The 24,587-nt window shown below is 41.6% G+C and overlaps 1 long non-coding RNA gene across 2 annotated transcripts in view; it reads left to right on the forward strand.

Annotated features, from left to right (window-relative positions):
- Positions 1-2,858: 2,858 nt before the first annotated feature.
- The window catches only part of LOC141251649 (uncharacterized), a 44,740-nt gene continuing 23,011 nt past the window's right edge, over positions 2,859-24,587 (forward strand). For both annotated transcript variants that reach the window (XR_012313314.1, XR_012313313.1), the window contains exons 1-2: positions 2,859-2,975; positions 11,661-11,706. This is a non-coding gene — a long non-coding RNA (uncharacterized lncRNA). The remainder of the gene's footprint in view (positions 2,976-11,660; positions 11,707-24,587) is intronic.

A 24,587-nucleotide genomic window follows, 5' to 3' on the forward strand; every position in this document is an offset into this window, starting at 1 on the left:
ACTGTGGTGAAATACAACTCTCACAAAAAGATGTGGACTAGCTCTGTACCATCCCTGGCCACATTCACTTGTCCACATATTTGTGGTTAGGCGGTCCTTCCAGTAAGTGCACTGCGGAGGGCACGGGTAATGTTGTAGGACCCATGCTTGTGGAAGGCGGAGACGACACTGGGACAAATAGTGGCAGCTGTGGACTGAGTATGGATACCCGGTCGCTGCCGCCATAAGGTTGTGGACAGCTTCCTCCTCCATGAGCCTAAAAGGCCACATTTCAAGTGCAAGCAGCTGTCAAAAATTTGGCAGTATAGTATTGCGGTGTGTGGCTGGCTGCATACTTGCACTTGCATTCTAAGGAATGGGGTAGGGACAACTGAATGCTCCACTGGGACAAGGTCGTGGACCGTGATTGTTGCAAGTCTGCAACGACAGGTGCATGGTGGGAGGTATCTTCGAATGCGCCAAGGAACACTTATGATGGGCACACTTTTAGGCAGTGACCTGGGAGTCAGAGATGCTTCCAGGGGTCTTCCCAATGCTGTTGCCTTGTCTTTTCAGCACTGTATGCATGTTTCTGATGATGTGTCACACATCACATGGCCAGATAAGGTTGTAAAATGTTAAAATGACATTTCCCAGTGAATGCACTTATCTTGGTTGAAAGCAATGCAAAAGTGCAAAAACGCATCAAAAACGCTACTTGTGAACATAGCTCAAGGTGTGGAGGAGCATTTTTGCTTTTGGTTATTTATTTTGCCTTATAATCAAGTCATTACACTGGAAAAGATGTTCCTTAACATTTTTCCCAAGAAAATCCATTTTGGTTTCATTTTTGCATGTTTTATTGTGCCAACATTGTCGACAGCAGTGACTTGGGCGTCTGATATGCTTCCAGGGGTCTTTCCCATTCTGATTCCAGGTCATTTGAGCACTGTTGCCATCAATTTGGGCAATTTTTAGGCCCTTTGCAGACCGCCGGGGGGAGCCGCCGGAAAAATGCTTGAGTTTCCCATAGAATTACTTTGGGCTTGTTACTCGGTCCAAGCACTTGAGCATTCCAATTTGCTCGACCCAAACGAGTACCTGAGCATTTTAGTGCTCGCTCATCATGAATACTGACTAATGAATTTTCATGCAGATATGACGCTTTTCTATAATTACTGGCATCGAATCAGGAACATAGCTTTTAGATTTAATTGATGAAGCAGATTAGCTCAGACTTTACAAGGGCCAGTAGCTTGGTTCCGTGGCAAAAAACAGAAGATTATGGTAGTTTTGACAGTGACAGAATCAAAAGTGGGCAGAATAACAAGCAGGGTCATACAAAATGTTTTTTATATGAATTTCCCTTTTAGGTTGACAACATGATATATTAATTTTTAAAGGTTTTAAATAGTAAAAGGTATAACTCATTTTGATATATACTTTTGATGCAAAAGAACATATTTTGAAAGTGAATACAACTATACTGGAAGACTGTGAATGTTTTTTTTATCAATATTACTATCCTTGGAATTGAATTTAATAACCACAGTCTTTATTCCCTTCTAAAGTATATATACTCTTGATAACAGGGAAATACATCTTCCCTAAACAAAAATCCTTGAGTCGTCCTCTTTTGTCAGATGTACGTAGATATATCTAAGTTATATTTGCTTTTGGGAAATCTGAGTGACAAACAATGTTCCTGTTATTACAGCTCCCACGGGGGTTGTCAGCTAGCTGTCCTGGAACAACAAATTGTCATAGTTGCACAGTAAGTCTATATATACCATGAGTAATATTTTCTTTTTATTCTGTTATGAGTCTAAGTCAAAGTACTTTCACACATATTTTTCAGTGCATGGATTTAAAGCTGTTGAGGTTCAAAATGATAAATAAGTTACTACCGATATAAAAAATGATAAGCACTGAAGAAAATACAAAGTGAGCAAGCATTACTTTTGTACACTTCAAATCCTCCTAGACAGAGTAGATATTTCTGACCACAACTTACCTACAGAGCCTGCTATTGTTTTAGACACACCTTCTGTCTAATCTCCGGTTCAGATTCCTTGTCTCTCCCTCCTGCAGCTCTGCTTCTCCAGATTGGTTGGTACACAGAGTCTATAAGAAGTCTGATATAACCCAAAAAAATGAACTGGAGTCTAAGTTGATATGCATGCAAAATATAGGAGCATGTTCACACTGGCGATTAAACAGACAAATCCTAACATAGAACAAAAAATTAACATATACCCTGCTGTAAGTAAATAAATAAAAGCAATAGTGCATTTAATTAACATAGGGCACTTCGTAAACACGTTTTTGATAAAAAAATTAAATAAAAGCCATTCTCCCAGCATCAAGTTGTACCCAAATCAAGATGGTCCTTATCTCTAGTTTTAAAACCTTTCCATGTGTCAAAGTAACGTCAATGTGAATAAGGGCAGAGCAGGACTGGCTCCTGAGTATGGATAATGGGAATGCAATAGGAAACTATAAAAACATAATGTCCAGCTCAAAGAAAGGGAGGCCACAACCTTACCTGCACTGAGTGCAGAAATCTGAAACTTAGCAGAAAAAAATTAACTGGAGTATGGTATGCATGCAAAATATAGGAGCATGTTTACACTGGCCATTAAGCAGACAAAACCTAACATAGAAATAGAAACAAGAAGTCTGATATAGTCTGAAACACACCTTCTGTCACATCAAGGGTTCAGACTGCTGCTTTCTCCTACCTCCAGCAGCTCTGCCTCTCCAGATTAGTTGCTGTGCATGCAGCTACTACTGGAAGTCTGATTTAATTTGAGACACACCTCCTGTCTCATCACTGGTTCAGACTACTCTTCCCCCTCCATCTGCAGCTCTGCCTTTCCAGATTGGTTGCTGTGTATACAAAGCCTATAGGATAGTTTGAGACACACCGGAGGGGAGGACACAAAAGAGAGTACACAGACATTACAGAAGAGGATCACAGATGCTCCTTTATTGAGGTAAAACATTGCTTAACCCCTTCATGACCTTAGGTGTTTTCAGTATGCCCTGGTTGAGAAATGCTAGTGATCGCAGCATTTAGCAGGCATGCAGAGAGAGGGAGCATGCTCTGCACTCCGATCGGCGCACCCGAGACGTCATCACGGGGGGCCGATTGTTGTCATAATTGGTGACCCAATGTCGTCATGATCCGGGTCACCGGGCACTAGCAAGTTAGTTAGATCATGTGCAGTGCATGATCTAACTAATTTGTGTCAGTGCAGAACTGACAGTTACAGAGCATAGCAGTACTTTGTTATGCTTTATAACTGCAATTAGACTGCTAAAAGTGAAAGTAACATAGTAAAATAGTTTTTTAAGGTTGAAGAAAGACTAAGTCCATCTAGTTCAACCAATAGCCTAACATGCTGATCAAGAGGAAGGCAAAAAAAAACCATGTGGCAAACACTAAGCTCCACATTGGGGAAAAAAATTCCTTCCTGAATCCATACGGCAATCAGACTAGTTCCCTGGATCAACGCCCTATCAAGGAATCTAGTATATATAACCTATAATATTATACTTAAAGTACCGTAGCGGGACTAAGTAAAAAAGTAAAAAAAAAAAGTTTAAAATATTTTTTTTAAAGAATCAGAAAATAATAAAAAAATATATATATTATACTGAAAAATGTGTAATTTTAAGTAAAAAAAAAAGAAAATAATAAAAAAAATACACAAGTTTGGTATCGCTGCATCTGGAATGACTTGCCCCATAAAACTGTCATAATAGTTAACCCCTTCAGTGAGCCCCATAAAAAAAGAAAACATGTGCAAAAAACAATGCTTTTTTATCATACCTCCAAACAAAAAGTGAAATAAAACACGATCAAAATGACAAATGTAAATAAAAATAGTATATCTGAAAATGTTATCTTGTCCCGCAAAAAGCAAGCCACGATACGGCTCAATAAGTGGAAAAATAAAAAAGTTATAGCTCTCAGAATACAATGATGAAAAAATAAATATTTTTTCTATAAAATAGTTTTTGATGTGCAAAAGCGCCAAAACATAAAAAAATTATATAAATGTGATATCGCTGTAATAGTACTTACCTGAAAAAAAAAACTTGCTTATCAATTTTACCACACGCATAATGGCATAAAAAAAGAAAAAAATCCTGAATTGCTGGGTTTTTGCTCATTCTGTCTCCAAAAATCGGAATAGAAGGCAATAAAAAAGTCATGTGCCCGATAATGGTACCAATAAAAATGTCAAGTTGTCCCTCAAAAACAAGCCCCAAATGACTGTCAGACAAAATATGGGACAATGATAGCTATCAAAAAATGGCGATGCAAAAACTAGTTTTTGCAAAAAAAGCATCTTTTAGTGTGCGACAGCAGCCAAACTATTGTAGGAAAATTTGCCCTCCAGGTGGCAAATAACGCTCCCTCCCTCCTGAGTCTCGCCATGTGAGTAAGCAGTACTGTACAGCCACATATAAGGTATTACCACATTCAGCAGAAATTGTGGAACAAATTTTGGTGCCATTTTTATCCACTTCCACTTGTGAATATGTAAAATGTGGGGCTAAAACAAAATTTTGGTGGTAAAAATGTGACTATTTTTTCTTTTCTGCCCAAATTCTGTGACACATCTGTGTTGTCAATATGATCACTGCATCCCTAGATAAATTCGTTGAGAGGTGTAGTTCATAAAATGGGGTCACTTGTGGGGGGTTCTGATGTTCTGGCACCTCAGGGGCTCTACCAGTGGGCCATGGCACCCCCAAACCATAACAGTAAAATCTGCACTATAATATGGAGCTCCCTCTCTTCTGGGCATTGCATTGTGCCTAAAAAGTATTTCCTGATTACAAGTAGGGTATTGGCACAGTCAGGAAAAAATGGTCCTCAGTTTGTTTTAAAAAATGTCTCCTATTAGCCCTTGGAAAAATTAAAAACTTGGGGCTAAAACAACATTTTAGTGGTAAAAATGTAATTTTCTATGAGGCACATGTGGCATCAATATGATCACTGCTCCTCCAGATGAATAAATTGGAGTGTGTAGTTTGTAAAATTATGTCATATAAGGGGGTTTCAGTTGTTCTGGCACATCATGTGCTCTGCCAATGTCACATGCCCCCCTCAAACCATTCCAGCAAAATCTGTGAGCTTTGGACTGTGCTTCAAAAGTAGATTTCAACCATATTTGGTATATCGATGTACTCAGGAGAAATTGCACAACATATTTTGGAGTCCATTTTCTCCTGCTATCCTTGTGAAAAAGAAAAAAAATTGGGGCTAAATCAAATTTTTTGTGGGGAAAATATATATTTTTTCACTTTCACTTATCAAAGTTGTAAACTTCTATGAAGCATCTGGGGATTTAAGGTGCCATCTACATGTCTATATAAATACTGTGACGGGTCCAGTTTCCAAAATAGGGTCACTTGTCTGGGGTTTTCATTGTTTAGGCACATCAGGGGCACTCAAAACGGAACACGGCATCTGCTAATGATTCCAGATTATTTTGCATTCAAAAAGTCAAAAGACGCTCCTTCCCTTCTGAGCCCTGCCGTGCGCCCCAAACAGTAGTTTTCCTTCACATTTTGGGTATCGGTGTACTCAGGATAAATTGTACAACAATTTGTATGGTGCAATTTCTCCTTTTACCCTTAAAAAAATACAAAATTTGGGGCAAAAATGCATTTTATGGGAAAAATGTGATTTTTTTTTATATTCAAGGGTCAATGTTATAAACTTCTGTGAAGCCCCTGGAGGTTAAAGGTGCTCACCACACACCTAGATACATTCCCTGAGGGGTTTAGTGTGGTCACTTGTGGTGGGTTTCCACTGTTTAGGCATATCAGGGGCTCTTCAAATGCAACATGGTGTCTGCTAATTGTTCCAGCAAGTTTTGCATTCAAAAAGTCAAATGATGCTCCTTTCATTTCGAGCCCTGCCATGTGCCCAAACAACAGTTTTCCCCCTTATATGAGGTCTCGATGTACTCGATGTTGCTCAACAAATTTTATGATGCAATTTTTTCTTGTTACCCTTGTGAAAATGCAAAATTTGGGGCTAAAAAACATTTTTGTGGGAAAAATTGGATTTTTTAAATTTTCATGGCTCAACGTTATAAACTTCTGTGAAGCACCTGGGGGTTCAAGGTGCTCACCACACATCTAGATAAGTTCCCTGAGGAGTATAGTTTCCAAAATGATGTCACTTGAAGAGGGTTTCCACTGTTTAGGCAAATCAGGGGCTCTGCAAACGTGACATGGCATCTGCTAATTATTCCAGCAAATTTTACATTCAAAACCTCAAATTAGGCTCCTTTCCTTCCGAGCTCCACCGTGCACCTACACAGTCATTTCCCCAAATATATGGTATCAGCATGCTCACAAGAAAATGCACAACAAATTTTGGGGTCCATTTTTTTTTTGTTACCCTTGCAAAAATAAAAAAAAATTTGGTTTAAAGTAAATTTTTGTGAAAATAAGTTAAATGTTAATTTTTTTCCCACATTCCAAAAATTTCTGTGAAGCACCTGAAGAATTAATAAACTTCTTGAATGTGGTTTTGAGTACTTTGAGGGGTGTAGTTTCTAGAATGGTGTCACTTTTGCGTATTATCTATCATAAAGACCCTCAAAGTCACTTCAAATGTAATGTGGTCTCTAAAAAAATGGTTTTGAAAATTTTGTGGAAAAATTAGATATCGCTGGTTAACTTTTAACACTTATAACTTCCTAACAAAAATAATGTATAGTGCTGATTTAAAGTAGACATGTGGGCAATGTTATTTTTATAAACTATTTTATGTGACATAACTCTCTGGTTTAGGAGCATAAGAAATAAAAGTTTAAAAATTGCAAAATGTTCAAAATTTTCACCAAATTTCCATTTTTTTACAAATAAACTCAAGTCATATGAAAGAAGTTTTAAGACTATCATGAAGTACAATATGTCATGAAAAATAAATATCTTAAGCAGTTGGATCCGTTGAAGCATTCCAGAGTTATTTCCCAATAAAGTGACACTGGTCAGAATTGTAAAATTTGGCCTGGCCATGAATATGCAAGCAGGCTTGGGGGTATGGCCAGCCTAACCACCCGGCACACCCGGTCAAGTTCTGGGGCCCTGAGAAAGCAGGGGGATCATTTTTCGTTGGGGACCCTGATCTGCTATGGGACATGTGAGTCAGTGGGGCCTGATGCCAATGCGGGTGCTGACACCGGGCATCCCCGTGCTTTAATGGGCTTGCAATACTTACCACTCCCTGTTCCTCTGCAGCTCCAGTGTCTTCCGTGTCTTCTAACTCTGTGACGTCTCAAGGCAGAGGGCGCAATGACATTACTACAGTGTGCCCTCTGCTGAGCAGTCAAAGAGTCCGAAGGCACTTGAGAGATAGGACCTGAAGCCAGTGAGGAGAGGTGAATATTTGATTTTTTTATGTATGGAGCAATATATGGGGCCCATACTGTATGGAACATTATATGGGGCCCTTACTGTATGAAGCATTATATGAGCCCATTATCTATGGAGAATTATATGGGGCCGTTACTGCATTGAGCATTATATGGGGCCCATTATTCTGTAAGGAGCACTATATGGGCACCATACTGTATGGAGCATTATATGGGGCCCATACTGTATTGAGCATTATATGGGACCCATTATACTGTATGGAGCATATGGGGCACATTATTCTGTATTGAGCATTATATGGGGCCCATTCTCTATGGAGCATTATGTGGGGCCCATTCTCCATAGAGCATTATATGGGGCCCATTCTCTATGGAGCATTATATGGGGCCCATTCTCTATGGAGCATTATATGGGGCCATTCTGTATGAAGCATTTTATGGGGCCAACACTGTATTGAGCATTATATGGGGCTTATTCTTTATGAAGCATTACATGGGGCCCTTACTGTATGAAGCATTATATAGGGCCTTTTCTGTTTTGAGCATTAAATGGAGCCTATTATTATGTATTGAGCATTATATGGGGCCCATTATTCTGTATGGAGTATTATATGGGGCCTATTATTCTGTATGGAGTATTATATGAGGCCCATTCTGTATGGAGTATTTTATGAGGCCCATTCTGTATGGAGCATTTTATGGGGTCCATACTGTATGGAGCATTATATGGGCCCATTCTCTCTGGAGCATTATATGGAGCCCATTCTCTTCAGCAATATATGGGGCCTATTATTCTTTATGGAGCATTTTATGGGCCCATTCTGTATAGAGCATTAGATGGGCTCCATTCTGTATGGAGCAATATATGGGGCTCATTATACTGTATGTAGCATTATATGGGGTCCATTATTCTATTTGGAGAATTATATGGGTCAATTCTGTATGGAGCAATATATGAGGCCCATTATTCTTTATGGAGCTTTATATGGGCCCCATTCTGTATGGAACATTATATGGGGCTCATTATACTCTATGGAGCATTATACGGGGTTCATTATTCTTTATGGAGCATTATATGTGGCCCATTATTCTGTATGGAACATTATATGGGGCCCATTATTCTGTATGGAGCGTGATATGGGGCCCATGCTGTATGGAGCAATATATGGGGTCCATTATTCTCTATGGAGCATTATATAGGGTTCATTATTCTGAATGGAACAATATATGGGGCTCATTATACTATATTGAGCACTATGTGGTGCCCATAATACTGTATGGAGGTCTATGTGGAGCCCATAATACTGTGTGTGGGGCTTTACGGTCCGGTCTAAAATGATAAGTCTTCAGTCACTCTGTGTGACTGCAGACTTTTGAATCCCCCCAGGACACATACTGTGCACTGCGAGGATTCGCTGGTTTGAGCTATTGTAGAATTTACAATAGATATCACTCATGTAATGTAAGAAGTAAGTGAAATCTTTGGCATTGTACTATACCTATATTTCTCTGCCGTATCTGTGCATCGTGAATTGCGGTAAGTGTTAGAGGGGCCCACTGAACCTCTTTCTCCCGGGGCCCACGAAAACCTGGACCCTGCCCTGCTTGGGGGGTAAAGAGGTTAAAAACAGGCAGTGAAAAGTTTTACTCTACATTACAACATTTTTTAAAAAAACACATCCAAATGTGGAAATTCTTATTATTCCAAGATCTATTCATTAAAATATACTTTGTTCATGGGAAAACCCCTTTAAAAACAAATATGTGAAGTAGTCCAGCTTGTGGCATATGTTGAATCTGTTGCCCGACCCAAGGTTTCGTCCTACAAATGATGGCTTCTTCTAAAAAATTGATAAAAAAACAAGACGAAGATTGATCCAGGACGCTGCTTAGAGGAATATAGAAACATTAAAGTAGCTGCCAGAATTTCGGGCTAATACTGATTGTGTACTGCATGTGACAACAATGCTTCATATGTCTCACAAGGAAAAACACTCCGCTCTGGCCATCTTTTGCTAAACCCTACATCAAGTCTGCCAAAAGCAGGTGGGAAAATTTATTATGGTCAGATGAGACCAAAGTTGAACTTTTTCCCATAATTCCATAGTTCCAAAAGGTATGTCTGACACAAAGCCAACACTATGCTTCACCAAAAGTATACCATAACGACATTAAAACATGATGAAGGCAGTATCAGTCAATTTTAAAACAAAACATTTAGGCTTTTACTAAAAAGCTGAAGATGAAGAGGAATTTTACCTTTCACTACGACGACCCTAATCATAACTCCAAATCAACAAAAGAATGGCTTCACAGGAAAAAGATCAAAGTTTTGAAATTACCCACAGACAAGGCCTGAATCCAAATGAAAATCTGTTATTTGACCTGAAGAGAACTGTACATAGGAGATGGCTTTGCGATTTGCCAGATTTGGAGCCCTGCTGCAAGGGAGAGTGGACAAAAATTGTTAATTCTAGATGTGCCATGCTAATAGATTTCTAAGCCAAAAAGACCAAATGCACTATAGGTAGCTGTTGTACAGTTGACAGCTACTGTATGTCTCCTGATTCTTCCACTTTGGAGCTCTATCTTGTTCGATATGAGACAGCCGCTGCCAAACTCCTTTCGCAGTGGCTTATGTCACTGAGAACAAAATGATCTGCCGATCAACATGTCAGATCTTAATCTCCCCTGAAACTATCTCTCAGGAAAAGGTCAGGATGTACCCAAGCACATTAGACTGTCAGTCAACACCATTGATATTGTCTGGTTTGGCTGACATTACTCTAATGCACATGTGTCAAACTCTGGTAGTTGGGCCAAATCTGGCCCGCAGGGTGGTTTTATTTGGCCCTCGACACAAGAAACACCAGCCCTATGTGGGGCCCATTATTCTGTGTGGAGCACTATGTGGGGCCATTATTCTGTATGGAGGACTATGTGGGGCCCATTATTCTGTATGGAGGATTGTATGGGGCCCATTAAACTGTATACTGTTTGGCCCGCGACTTTGTCCAAGTTTTTCATTTTGGCCCTCTGTGTGTTTTGAATTTGACATCCCTGCTCTAATGTGTATGGCAAACTTAAGGAAAGCTTTGTGATATGTTAATTTCTTTTTTGTTTTCCACTACATGAGTACAACTTTTTATAAAAATGGAAAAAAGTTCATTATTTGGCTGTAATGGTAAGGAAGACGTAAGACAGTTAGGTCTTTATTTTGTTGAGGGAGAGATTTGCTGCTTTTAATTAAATAATGGGAGATTCCAGACCAAGAGATGAACTTCTGACATTGTCAGGAGAGTAGATCTGTTACCTGAAAATGTTTCCCTATGTAAGGAGAGGTCGATCTTCATATTAGCCAACATAAACCCAAAAATTGTGCTAGCAGACTAAAACGAATGATCAAAGTATACATATCATAGTTATGATCCTGCAATATTCATAACACGAGCACACCCCCTGATATTTCTTGTCTGGCTTAAATTTTTGTGTGCTTTTTACATAAAAAAATTTGTATTGTGTTCTGATTTTACACACAGTTCACTAGATAAGGTACTAGCATGCTGTATCTGTGTTTTACTTTGTAGCTCAACAGCAATAAATGCATCAGGGGCATATGAAAACAGTTTTACTTTGAATCATATATAATCAATATCTGTTTTGTACACATTTTTTGGAAGTTATTGTTGAAAATTTTAATTTAGTTGAATTAGATCCCTTAAATGATTTGGCATAATTAGATAAATTGTATTTTAGCTGAGCAAACGTAGTTTTAGCACTTGTCAAGGCCACAGATGAATAGAACAAAGCAAGTAAAACATGTATGTAATCAAAGCTGAATCTTTCATTGAAGAACTGACTGTACTGAATAATGATCCATAACAATGAAAGACCTCCTGACTGCACTTATCATGAACAGATTCAGATGTTGCGTTTCTATAGAAACGTGAAAATATGTAATTTGATGTCTGATAAAAAAGGAAAAAAAGGGAAATAATCTAGTTTCACTTACTGTGTCTATACATGCATGGCATACAATATAAGGCAATAATACTGTATAGATTTAGATCCACTTCTGTTATATGAAAAATACAAAATACATTTTTATATTGTAATATAATTTTTGTTATAGTAAAATTTTCAGGAATGTATATTTTCATACTGACATTTTCATCTTTATTATTTTACATCTTAGTTATTTCAAATACTCTAGCCAGATTGTGACTTCTTTTTGCTCTTCGGATATTCAAGGAGAATGTTGTCCTTTTATTACAGGTAAAATCCTCATAACTGGAAATCTTCCACAAATCTGGAGTTTCAGGTAACTGTAATTTATGAAGCATTTATGCATTACTTCATCTCAACAAAAAGGGCACATTGAATACTTGAAAATATGTCTCTATCTACCTTTACTTCGGTATCATATATATTAAGGGGCAAGACGGCAAACATCATGTAATAGGAAAGCCATTCTTAAGAAGAAATCCATTTGTCATGCTAAAATATCAACACTATTTTACAAGGGTGGAGAAAATTTGATTTAGATTAATGGAGTGATCTGGCAACTGTCAAAGCATGACAGGACTGCAAAATTGATTCACAATATCCTTATATTTCTTTGCAAAAATAAACACATTGGAGCTGGACAAATGCCAATGAAAACAAACTGGCTTCTAAAATGTTAGGCCAACAATTCAGCTGGGCTGGCAGAGAAAACCCCTCAATGTCATTAGATGTACTTGGTAGATCAGATGGATCTTAAAACCCCCATACACATTAAAGTTAGAAGAACCCGCTGATTTCAGTGGGAACAGACAACAATCGAATGTACATGTGGGCCTCCTGACTCTTCCTGGCATTAGGGATGAAAAGATCAGGAATGTTGAATTAAAATGAGCAATTTACTCGCCCCCTGGGCCGTGGGGCACTCGGAACCGGGCTTCAGGGCAATGTTGGGGGTAGTAGTGGCAACCCGATCCCGTGGCTCAGGGTGGTCAGACCAAATGCTATGACAGTCTATTTGTAGGGTTTTGGATGTCCGACTACGCCACCCGTGGATTGCGGGCAGGGATGACCGCCATGGCAAGGCAGACCGCTGAGGCTGATGTTGGTATGCAGCACAGGGATAGGATAACTCCCCAGAGGAGTGTAGCCTCAGGGCAGTGTAATAGGATGCTGGGGGTGATGGTGCAGGCCGCAATAATAAGGGTTCAGAGTCTGCTTCAAACAGTCCAGGGTCTTTATTGTAGTTAGTACTAATGACCCAACAGGAGTACAGGGTAGGAATGGGCCTGGGGGTCTGAGAGCATTCGGGCGAGCCCCACTGGTCAGGGTGAGTGGGTAGGCCTACCGTTCTCTCTCTGCCCTTGCTGACTATCCCCCTTTTCGTGGTGTGATAGCCCATGTCCCTGAGCTGGCCGTGTACTACGCCTGTATGGCTTGCGACTCGGGCCTTAGGTACCTGTTGCTTCTCCGTGCTGTACCGGTCCCTCTGTGTGGCGGAGCCTCCAGGCTTCTTAGGCCAAGGGACCTGAAGTCCCTCGTGGGTTGGTTATCTGCTGCCAGGCTTGCAACCCTGACAGCCTCGGACCCCAGTGTCCGGTTGAGTAGTTCTCTCTCAGCCAGGACTGTCTCTCGTCGCCTCTGTCCCTGGCTCACTGCTGCTCCTCTGCCTCCCGGACTCCTGAGCTCCTGCTGACCTGTCCCTTTCCTCTGGGAACCCTTCTGGATGCTTCAGAAGTGGGTCCTGGTCTCCCTAACCCTGCCATCAGTTCCAGCTTTTATAGGGGCAGCCTGCTCCCCCTACTGGCCTGGGACAGGAGGTGCTGCGTGCTAATGGTCCCTGACCAGGGAACCTCCCTCCTGCTCTCAGACACAGCCTTTAATATTTGTGGCATCCAGGCCTGGGGTGACACATTCCCCCCTAGTGAATTTTAGTACTCCGGGACTAAGCAAGAAACACAAATACAGGGTATAAATGCATGACCATAAACACAACAGGGAAGGAAATAACAAACAACACCACATATTGAGATCTTTAGTTCACAGTGTGGTCTGTGACCGGGTTTCCATATCACCAACAAAAGAAGAGGGTCACAGTATGATCCGTGACCAGGTGTCCATTTCACCCAATAAGGCGAAGTTTTTGAGCGATGTGGGGACCTGTCCCTATAAACCCCAAGTTCCTGGCCTTGGGCGTGGCGGCAAGGCTGAGCTACCTACTTTGGACCACAAGAGGGTCACGCCGGACAGGTTTTTCTTCCGTGGTCATCTTTGAAAGAGGGCACCAGGTGCAACTATCTACATGGTAGTTCCGGTTATTCACTGTCCATAACCTGTTAGTCCATTGCATCTAGGAAAACAGGAGAAACATTATTAATAACCAGGGTACAAACATAACACATTAAATATATACATTATACATTTAGATCTTCCAGCGAGCTCGTATTTGACCCCTAGTGCTCTGGGTTGACCTCCATAACCCACTGTCTGGTGGTGGTCTAACCTGGCTTTCCCCACTAGTATTAAGGGTACAGCTACTAGCTGGGTTTACAGGCAGGGCAGGCCGCTGTCTGCGGGTCCTTTGGCTTACCGCAGGCATGGCAGGCTCACTGTCAGCAGAGGGTTGACTCTCCTGGGCTGCTGGCATGGGTTCTTCTGCTTCTGGGGCTGCTTGTTCTTCTTGTTCTTCTGTAGGCTCTTGCTGGGTAGGCTGAAGGAAGTGTAGGACAGGTACCACTATGGCATCGTTTATTTGAGTCCAGGTCCGGGGGAACTCTCCGAGAACTGTGCTGATCATTTCCTCCTTGTCCTCTGCGGGCTCAAGGTCATCTTGATCTTCACTTGGACTCTGCAGTTGCTAGGGGCACCGTTTTAGGTGGTCTCTGGAGACGGTGCTAGTGGCTTCTCCTCCATCCTTGGTAATCACACATACCTTCGGGTTGTTGTGGTCGGACTGCAGTACTGTATACGGGTCTCTCTCCCACTGGTCATCCAGCTTAAGAAGCCTTCTCTTCCATTTCAGGACCTGCTCACCAGGTTCCGGGGGACCAGCAGGGGCGTGTTGGTTGAAAAGCCTCTCTTGCTTTTCTCTCGCTTGAGCCAGACTCCTCTCCACACTCTCCTGTACCTTCTTGTACTGTAGCCGCCGTTCCGTATCCCAGTCCTCGTCTGGGGAGGTCCGAATCTTCCTACAGCCGTAGAGGTTGCAGAACTCCTGGAAGACTTCCGCCTGAAACGCTGGACCTTGATCTGTCAAGACCTGTTCCGGATACCCGTGTGGATGTAAGAAATGTTGCTGGAAGGCTCTGGCCGCTGTTTGGGCTGTCAGGTCTTTAACAGGAACCACAACCAGGAACCGGGAGTAATGGTCCACAATCGTGAGGGCATAGGTGTAGCCGGACCGGCTAGGAGCCAACTTCACATGGTCCAGAGCTACTAGCTCAAGAGGCTGCCTGGTGACAATGGGCCTCAAGGGTGTCTTCTGGCTCGTACGGTCCTTCCTTCTGAGGTGGCATGGACCCCATTCCCTGCTCCACTTCTCTATGGCCCCTCTTATACCGATCCAGTAGAACCGCTCTCTCAGTAGGAACTCCAGTTTCTTCCACCCGAAGTGTCCCGCTCTGTCATGGTAGGCCTCCAGGACCATTGCTGCATCTCGCCTTGGGACCACTATCTGCCAGGTCAGCTTGTGCGTCCGGTGGTTGACAAGCCTTCTGCACAGCTTACCCTCATAGAGGAATAGCCTGCTTTTCTCCTTCCATATCTGCTTGGCTTTCTCTGGAGCGTCCGGGCCAGGGCTAGCGTCTGCCTGGGTAAACAGGTCTTTCACCAGGCGTATTGCAGGGTCACTATCTTGCGTTTCAGCCCAGCCGTGGTGGGGTAAGGGGTTGAACATGACGGTGGTTAGGTCTTTGTCTCTTACCCGGTGAGAATACTGAGTGGCCCCATACGGGTGGAACGCAGGGAGCTCTACTTCCTCCAGCTCTTCCGAGTCTTCTTCTCCTTCAGGTAGGTGGGGCATTCTTGATAGGGCGTCTGTGTTGGCGTTGGTTCTGCCTGCCCGGTATTTGATTGTGAAGGCATAATTGGATAGCCGGGCCATCCACCGCTGTTCTAGGGCACCTAGTCTTGCACTGTCCAGGTGTGTCAGCGGGTTGTTGTCCGTGTACACAGTGAACTTTGCTTAGGCCAGGTAATGCTTAAACCGTTCTGTGACGGCCCACACCACTGCCAAGAATTCTAGCTTGAAGGAGCTGTAATTCTCCGGGTTTCTTTCAGTGGGCCTCAGCTTCTGGCTGGCGTACGCGATCACCCTTTCTCTGCCCTGTTGGTTCTGCGACAGTACGGCTCCCAGCCCCACATTACTGGCGTCTGTGTGGAGAAAAAATGGCTGGCCATAATCAGGGTAGGCCAGGATCTCATCCCCCGTGAGGGCCATCTTCAACTGGCGGAAGGACTCCTCTTCTGGTTTGTCCCACTTGAAGGGTGGCTTGTGACTTCAGGATTTAGACTGGCCTATCAGTAGGTCCTGCATTGGAGCTGCCATCTTTGTGAACCCGGGGATGAACATTCGGTAGTAGCCTACCAACCTGAGGAATTGCCTCACTTCTTTGATGTTAGAGGGGCTTGGCCAGCTCTTGATGGCTGTAACTTTGTCAGGGTCAGGGGCTACTCCCTCAGCACTCACCTCGTGTCCTAGGTACTGGACCTTCGGTTTCAACAGGTGACACTTTGAGGGTTTCACCTTCAGGCCATAGCCTGCCAGGGCTTCGAACACCTCTGCCAGGTGTTTTAGATGGTCCTCGTAGGTCTTCGAATAGACGATCACGTCATCCAGGTAAAGTAGGACTGTCTCGAAGTTTCAGTGCCCTAGACAGCATTCCATCAGCCTGTGGAAGGTCCCGGGCGCGTTGCAGAGCCCGAAGGGCATACACTTGAATTCGCTCAATCCCATCGGGGTGGTGAAGGCGGTCTTCTCCTTGTCAGCCTCTGCCACAGGAACCTGCCAGTACCCACTAGTAAGGTCCAAAGTAGAGAAGAAGTTAGCTGATTTTTAGGGCTGCTAAAGACTCCTCTATCCTAGGTAACGGGTACGTATCTTTATGGGTGATACGATTGATTGTCTATAGTCCACGCACATTCTCAGGGTACCATCTTTCTTTTTTACCAGAACCAAGGGGGCTGCCCAGGGGCTAGAGCTATCTCTAATGACCCCAGCTTCTTTCATTTCTCTCAGCATGCCCTTTGCATTCTGATAATGTGCAGGGGGTACAGGTCTGTGTCTCTATTTTATTGGTGGGTGGCTCCCCGTGGGGATGTGGTGTTCTACTCCCTTTACTCGGCCGAAGTCTAGCTGGTGCTTCCTAAAAATTCTCTCGTACTCCTGAACCACCCGGTAGACTCCTTGTTTTTGGTGCAGGGGAGTGGAGTCAGCACCCACATGAAGTTTCTGGCACCAGTCCTCCTTGTGTTTCTGTGAGCCATTACCCTCCACCGGGGAAGATGGAGGCAAGGGTTCCACGACCCTGATAGCATTGTGTTCGATGGCAAACAATTTGGCTAGCATAGCATACCGGGGCAAGTGTACTTCCCTTTCCCCGATGTTTAAGACCCGGACGGGCATCCTTCCATGGCGGATATCAACCACCCCCTGGCTGTCAAAATGTTGGGCCTGCTGTCTGAGTACATGGGTTCTACCATGGCTTGGTAGTCACTCCCTCTTAACCCGATTGCAGTCTGACACCAGATTATCATTTCACTTTTCGGAGGCACGGCAATGGGGAACGGGTCGCTCATCCTTACACTACCGATCTCACCACCAGACAGTTCTACCTGTTGACGTCTCATCAGGGCTCTTATCTCTTTCTGGAGGACCCTCTGTTGGCTGGAGCTCGCATTCATCGCCACCTGCTGCAAAATCACAATTACTTCTGAAAGACAGTTTTCAATCACATTAGTACCGAAGGTTATTTTAGGGTGACTTTCACGACGGTCAATGTCCACAATGATCACTCCCTGTGCCGGCAGTTCAACCTTACCAATCTTGATGGTCATCTCTCTGAACCCCACCTGCGGCACGGGTTGGCCATTGCTGGCGATGATGCTTAAGTCATTGTCTGGATAGCGGGTTATGTCAGCGTCACTCCAGTACCGCTTGAAAAGTACGTAGGGGATGGTAGTCACTTGAGACCCGGTGTCCAGTAGTGCACTCATGGGGATACCGTCCACCACTACGGGTAAGACCGGGCATCCCCCCACGTACTTATCACGCCAATTAGATCGGCCTGATGACCTTATGCCTGGGGGTTGGCCCTCTGCCCCAGGTCGGACCCATTTAAAGTACAGTACCTTGCTATGGGTCCTGGCTGACAGCAACGGCGGCAAATCGGCTGTCTATCCTCAGTATAATGGTCGGCGGGACTCCCTCTGAACGATGGGATCCTCCTCTGTCGACGCCACGGGATATCCTCCGGACTAGAAACCAGCTTGATTGGTCTTGACGGTTCCACCTGCAACGACTGTACGGTCCTGGTCAATGCAGCCACACTCTTGGTTAGTTCTTGCACCTGATGGTGCAGGTTGGCAGGCTGGGATGGATTTAGGGCCTGCGCATCAGCCCCCACAAGTTAAGCGGGGTAGGGCACCGCCCCCTGGTGGTAAGTGATGGCAGGGCACCGGGAAGCTACAGCGCCACTTGGTGCGGGTTCTCGGAGCACCCGGATGGCCCTATTCTTGAACTGCGCAAAAGTCAGATCGGGGTTCTGTAGTGCCATGAGGCACAGCTGGGTTCTGTGGGCGCTGGACAGCAGACCTTCTATGAACTGGTCAGTCAACAGTTTATCAGAGTCCTGCACACTGCCAGGGTCAGCTTGTTTAATTGCTCCCAGAGCTTCTTGCAGGTTCAAGTCATAGTCTCTGATACTATCTTGGGCTCGCTGCTTGCAGCCATAGAAACGCATTTTAATTTCTGCTGTGGTATGGGTATCAAAGGTACTCCGCAGCCGGGTCAGAATGTCTTTTACAGTCCTTTTCTCCTCATCTGACTATGATTTCACTTCCCGCTGGGCTGCACCGGTTAGTAGAGATGAGCGGTGTTCAACATGAACTGTTCGCCAATCTCAAATTCGAGCTGTTTTGGGCGGTGTTCGAGCCGTTCGGCGAACACGAACGATTTGAAAAAAATTTGGCTGTTCGAGGTTATGTTCGATAACTGTTCGTGCACCAAAATCATAACTGGATTTTTTCTCAGTAATGCTGAAAATTAATGTTAATACGCAGTTTGAGTGTACAGCGGGGCAGGGGGAGGGGGAGGGGATGGATCTCTGCAGAAATAATGAAGATCTCCATTTTTTTTCTCTTTTCCGCATTTACAGTGGGGAGGTGCAGTCTGTCAGCCTATCAGCATCGCACACACGGAGCGAACTGCTTTTTTTCACACAAACAAGGGCATGTGTCAATGGCAGTGTATATCACATGTCCTTGCCCTATAAGACCCAGCCATTTTCCCCGTCGCCACCATTTTCTCACTGCTGCAGCTGCGTGTTAGACGGCACCGCTGTTGCTGTGTGTGCTATACTTTGTTAATTTCAAGCCAATTTTTGCACAAATCTACAGATAGCTTGGGAGTAGGGAAGAGTTGTGAATGCAGTCCTTTTAAGGACTAGGTTACATGAGTTCCTATCACTTTTTGCCAGGCAGGTCTGTGCCAGTGCTGTGCAAGTTTTTTTCACAGCATTTGGCTAAATCTAGCAAAGCAAATCCTTTTTGGCCTATTGCAGAGTGTGTTAATCAGTTTAGTAGCCTATCTGTGTTGCAAGCTTCACCACCTGGGTATAAAATACAAATTTTTTTACTGCACTTAGTGAAGTAAAACCTTTTGGGCATAGCATTATTCTAATAGTCCATCTATACTAACCTCCACCAGGTTGCAAATTCATTATAATTTTTTCCTGCATCGAGCTCTGAAAAAATATGTAGGCTTCTAGCAGTGTGTGGGACTTGTTCTATTAGTACATCTATACTGACCTCCATGAGGTTGCAAATTCAATATAATTTTTTTCTGCATCTATCTCTGAAAAAATATTTCAGCTTCTAGCAGTGTGTGGGACTTGTTGTATTAGTACATCTATACTGACCTCCATGAGGTTGGAAATTCAATATAATTTTTTTCTGCATTTAGCTCTGAAAAAATATTTAGGCTTCTAGCAGTGTGTGGGACTTGTTCTATTAGTCCATCCATACTAACCTCCACCAGGTTGGAAATTCATTATAATTTTTTTCTGCATCTAGCTCTGAAAAAATATTTAGGCTTCTAGCAGTGTGTGGGACTTGTTCTATTAGTCCATCTATACTGATCTCCATCAGGTTGCAAATTCAATATAATTTTTTTCTGCATCTAGCTCTGAAAAAATATTTAGACTTCTAGCAGTGTGTGGGACTTGTTCTATTAGTCCATCTATACTAACCTCCATCAGGTTGAAAATTCAATATCATTTTTTTCTGCATCTAGCTCTGAAAATTTTTTTAGGCTTCTAGCAGTGTGTGGGACTTGTTCTATTAGTCGATCTATACTAACCTCCATCAGGTTGCAAATTCAATATAATTTTTTTCTGCATCTAGCTCTGAAAAAATATTTAGGCTTCTAGCAGTGTGTGGGACTTGTTCTATTAGTCCATCTATACTAACCTCGATCCGGTTGCAAATTCAATTTAATTTTTTTTCTGCATCTAGCTCTGAAAAAATATTTCGGCTTGTAGCAGTGTGTGGGACTTGTTCTATTAGTCCATCTATACTGACCTCCATCAGGTTGCAAATTCAATATAATTTTTTTCTGCATCTATCTCTGAAAAAATATTTCAGCTTGTAGCAGTGTGTGGGACTTGTTCTATTAGTCCATGTATACTGACCTCCATCAGGTTGCAAATTCAATATAAATTTTTTCTTGATCTAGCTCTGAAAAGTATTTAGGCTTCTAGCAGTGTGTGGGACTTGTTCTAATAGTCCATCGATACTAACCTCCATCTGGTTGGAAATTCAATATAATTTTTTTCTGCATCTATCTTCGAAAAAATATTTCAGCTTCTAGCACTGTGTGTGACTGGTTCTATTATTCCATCTATACTAACCTCCATCAGGTGGCAAATTCAATATAATTTTTTTCTGCATCTAGCTCTGAAAACATATTTCGGCTTCTAGCAGTGTGTGGGACTTGTTCTATTAGTCCATCTATACTGACCTCCATCAGATTGCAAATTCAATATAATTTTTTTCTGCATCTAACTCTGAAAAAATATTTCAGCTTGTAGCAGAGTGTGGGACTTGTTCTATTAGTCCATCTATACTGACCTCCATCAGGTTGCAAATTCAATATAATTTTTTTCTGCATCAAGTTCTTAAAAAATATTTCAGCTTGTAGCAGTGTGTGGGACTTGTTCTATTAGTCCATCAATACTGACCTCCACCAGGTTGCAAATTCAATATAATTTTTTTCTGCATCTAGCTCTGAAAAAATATTTCGGCTTGTAGCGGTGTGTGGGACTTGTTCTATTAGTCCATCTATACTAACCTCCATCAGGTTAGAAATTTAATATAATTTTTTTCTGCATCTAGCTCTGAAAAAGCATTTAGGCTTCTAGCAGTGTGTGGGACTTGTTCTATTAGTCCATCTATACTAACCTCCATCAGGTTGCAAATTTAATATAATTTTTTTCTGCATCTATCTCTGAAAAAATATTTAGGCTTCTAGCAGTGTGTGGGACTTGTTCTATTAGTCCATCTATACTGACCTCCATTAGTTTGCAAATTCAATATAATTTTTTTCTGCATCTAGCTCTAAAAAAATATTTAGACTTCTATCAGTGTGTGGGACTTGTTCTATTAGTCCATCTATACTGACCTCCATCAGGTTGCAAATTCAATATAATTTTTTTCTGCATCTAGCTCTGAAAAAATATTTCGGCTTGTAGCAGTGTGTGGGACTTGTTCTATTAGTCCATATATACTGACCTCCATCAGGTTGCAAATTCAATAAAATTTATTTCTGCATGTTGCTTTGAAAAAATATTTCAGCTTGTAGCAGAGTGTGGGACTTGTTCTATTAGTCCATCTATACTGACCTCCATCAGGTTGCAATTTCAATATAATTTTTTTTTGCATCCAGCTCTGAAAAAATATTTAGGCTTCTAGCAGTGTGTGGGACTTGTTCTATTAATCCATCTATACTAACCTCCATCAGGTTGCAAATTCAATATAATTTTTTTCTGCATCTATCTCTGAAAAAATATTTCAGCTTCTAGCAGTGTGTGGGAATTGTTCTATTAGTCCATCAATACTGACCTCCACCAGGTTGCAAATTCAATATAATTTTTTTCTGCATCTAGCTCTGAAAAAATATTTCGGCTTGAAGCAGTGTGTGGGACTTGTTCTATTAGCCCATCTATACTAACCTCCACCAGGTTGCAAATTCAATATAATTTTTTTCTCCATCTAGCTCTGAAAAAATATTTAGGCTTCTAGCGGTGTGTGGGACTTGTTCTATTAGTCCTTCTATACTAACCTCCATCAGGTTAGAAATTTAATATAATTTTTTTCTGCATCTAGCTCTGAAAAAATATTTAGTCTTCTAGCAGTGTGTGGGACTTGTTCTATTAGTCCATCTATACTAACCTCCATCAGGTTGCAAATTTAATATAATTTTTTTCTGCATCTAGCTCTGAAAAAATATTTAGGCTTCTAGCAGTGTGTGGGACTTGTTCTATTAGTCCATCCATACTGACCTCCATTAGTTTGCAAATTCAATATAATATTTTTCTGCATCTAGCTCTAAAAAAAATATTTAGACTTCTATCAGTGTGTGAAGCTTGTTCTATTAGTCCATCTATACTGACCTCCATCAGATTGCAAATTCAATATAATTTTTTTCTGCATCTAGCTCTGAAAAAATATTTCAGCTTGTAGCAGTGTGTGGGACTTGTTCTATCAGTCCATATATACTAACCTCCATCAGGTTGCAAATTCAATAAAATTTATTTCTGCATGTTGCTTTGAAAAAATATTTCAGCTTGTAGCAGTGTGTGGGACTTGTTCTTTTAGTCCATGTATACTGACCTCCATCAGGTTGCAAATGCAATATAAATTTTTTCTTGATCTAGCTCTGAAAAAATATTTAGTCTTCTAGCAGTGTGTGGGACTTGTTCTATTAGTCCATCTATACTAAACTCCATCTGGTTGCAAATTCAATATAATTTTTTTTCTGCATCTAGCTCTGAAAAAATATTTAGACTTCTAGCAGTGTGTGGGACTGGTTCTATTAGTCCATCTACACTAACCTCCAGCAAGTTGCAAGTTCAATATAATTTTTTTCTGCTTCTAGCTCTGAAAAATTATTTCAGCCTTTAGCAGTGTGTGGGACTTGTTCTATTAGTCCATCTATACTGACCTCCATAAGGTTGCAATTTAAATATAATTTTTTCTTCATCTAGCTATGAAAAAATATTTCAGCTCATAACAGTGTGTGGGACTTGTTCTATTAGTCCATCTATACTGACCTCCATCAGGTTGCAAATTCAATATAATTTTTTTCTGCATCTAGGTCTGAAAAAATATTTCGGCTTGTAGCAGTGTGTGGGACTTGTTATATTAGTCCATCTATACTAACCTCCACCAGGATGCAAATTCAATATAATTTTTTTCTGCATCTAGCTCTGAAAAAATATTTAGGCTTCTAGCAGTGTGTGGGACTTGTTCTATTAGTCCATCTATACTAACCTCCATCAGGTTGCAAATTCAATGTAATTTTTTTCTGCATCTAGCTCTGAAAATATATTTAGGCTTCTAGCAGTGTGTGGGACTTGTTCTATTATTCCATCTATACTAACCTCCATCAGGTTGAAAATTCAGTATAATTTTTTTCTGTATCTAGCTCTGAAAAATATTTAGGCTTCTAGCAGTGTGTGGGACTTGTTCTATTAGTCCATCTATATTAACCTCCATCCGGTTGCAAATTCAATATAATTTTTTTCTGCATCTAGCTCTGAAAAAATATTTCGGCTTCTAGCAGTGTGTGTGACTTGTTCTATTAGTCCATCTACACTAACCTCCATCAAGTTGCAAGTTCAATATAATTTTTTTCTGCATCTAGCACTGAAAAAATATTTCAGCTTGTAGCAGTGTGTGGGACTTGTTCTATTAGTCCATCTATACTGACATCCATCAGGTTGCAAATTCAATATAATTTTATTTTGCATCCAGCTCTGAAAAAATATTTAGGCTTCTAGCAGTGTGTGGGATTTGTTCTATTAGTCCATCTATACTATCTCCATCAGGTTGCAAATTCAATATAATTTTTTTCTGCATCTATCTCTGAAAAAATATTTCAGCTTCTAGCAGTGCGTGGGACTTGTTCTTTTAGTCCATGTATACTGACCTCCATCAGGTTGCAAATGCAATATAAATTTTTTCTTGATCTAGCTCTGAAAAAATATTTAGGCTTCTAGCAGTGTGTGGGACTTGTTCTATTAGTCCATCTATACTAACCTCCATCTGGTTGGAAATTCAATATAATTTTTTTCTGCATCTATCTCTGAAAAAATATTTCAGCTTCTAGCAGTGTGTGGGACTGGTTCTATTAGTCCATCTATACTAACCTCCATCAGGTTGCAGTTTCAATATAATTTTTTTCTGCATTTGGCTCTGAAAAAATATTTTGGCTTCTAGCAGTGTGTGGGACTTGTTCTATTAGTCCATCTATACTGACCTCCATCAGATTGCAAATTCAATATAATTTTTTCTGCATCTAACTCTGAAAAAATATTTCAGCTTGTAGCAGAGTGTGGGACTTGTTCTATTAGTCCATCTATGCTGACCTCCATTAGGTTGCAAATTCAATATAATTTTTTTCTGCATCAAGCTCATAAAAAATATTTAGGCTTCTAGTAGTGTGTGGGACTTGTTCTATTAGTCCATCTATACTGACCTCCATCTGGTTGCAAATTCAATATAATTTTTTTCTGCATCTAGCTCTGAAAAAATATTTCGGCTTGTAGCAGTGTGTGGGACTTGTTCTATTAGTCCATCTATACTAACCTCCACCAGGCTGCAAATTCAATATAATTTTTTTCTGCATCTAGCTCTGAAAAAATATTTAGTCTTCTAGCGGTGTGTGGGACTTGTTCTATTAGTCCATCTATACTAACCTCCATC

The sequence above is a fragment of the Phyllobates terribilis genome, unplaced genomic scaffold (assembly GCF_046119375.1).
Source record: "Phyllobates terribilis strain yellow unplaced genomic scaffold, ASM4611937v1 Scaffold_2__4_contigs__length_985480577, whole genome shotgun sequence".
NCBI classification, from domain to species: domain Eukaryota; kingdom Metazoa; phylum Chordata; class Amphibia; order Anura; family Dendrobatidae; genus Phyllobates; species Phyllobates terribilis.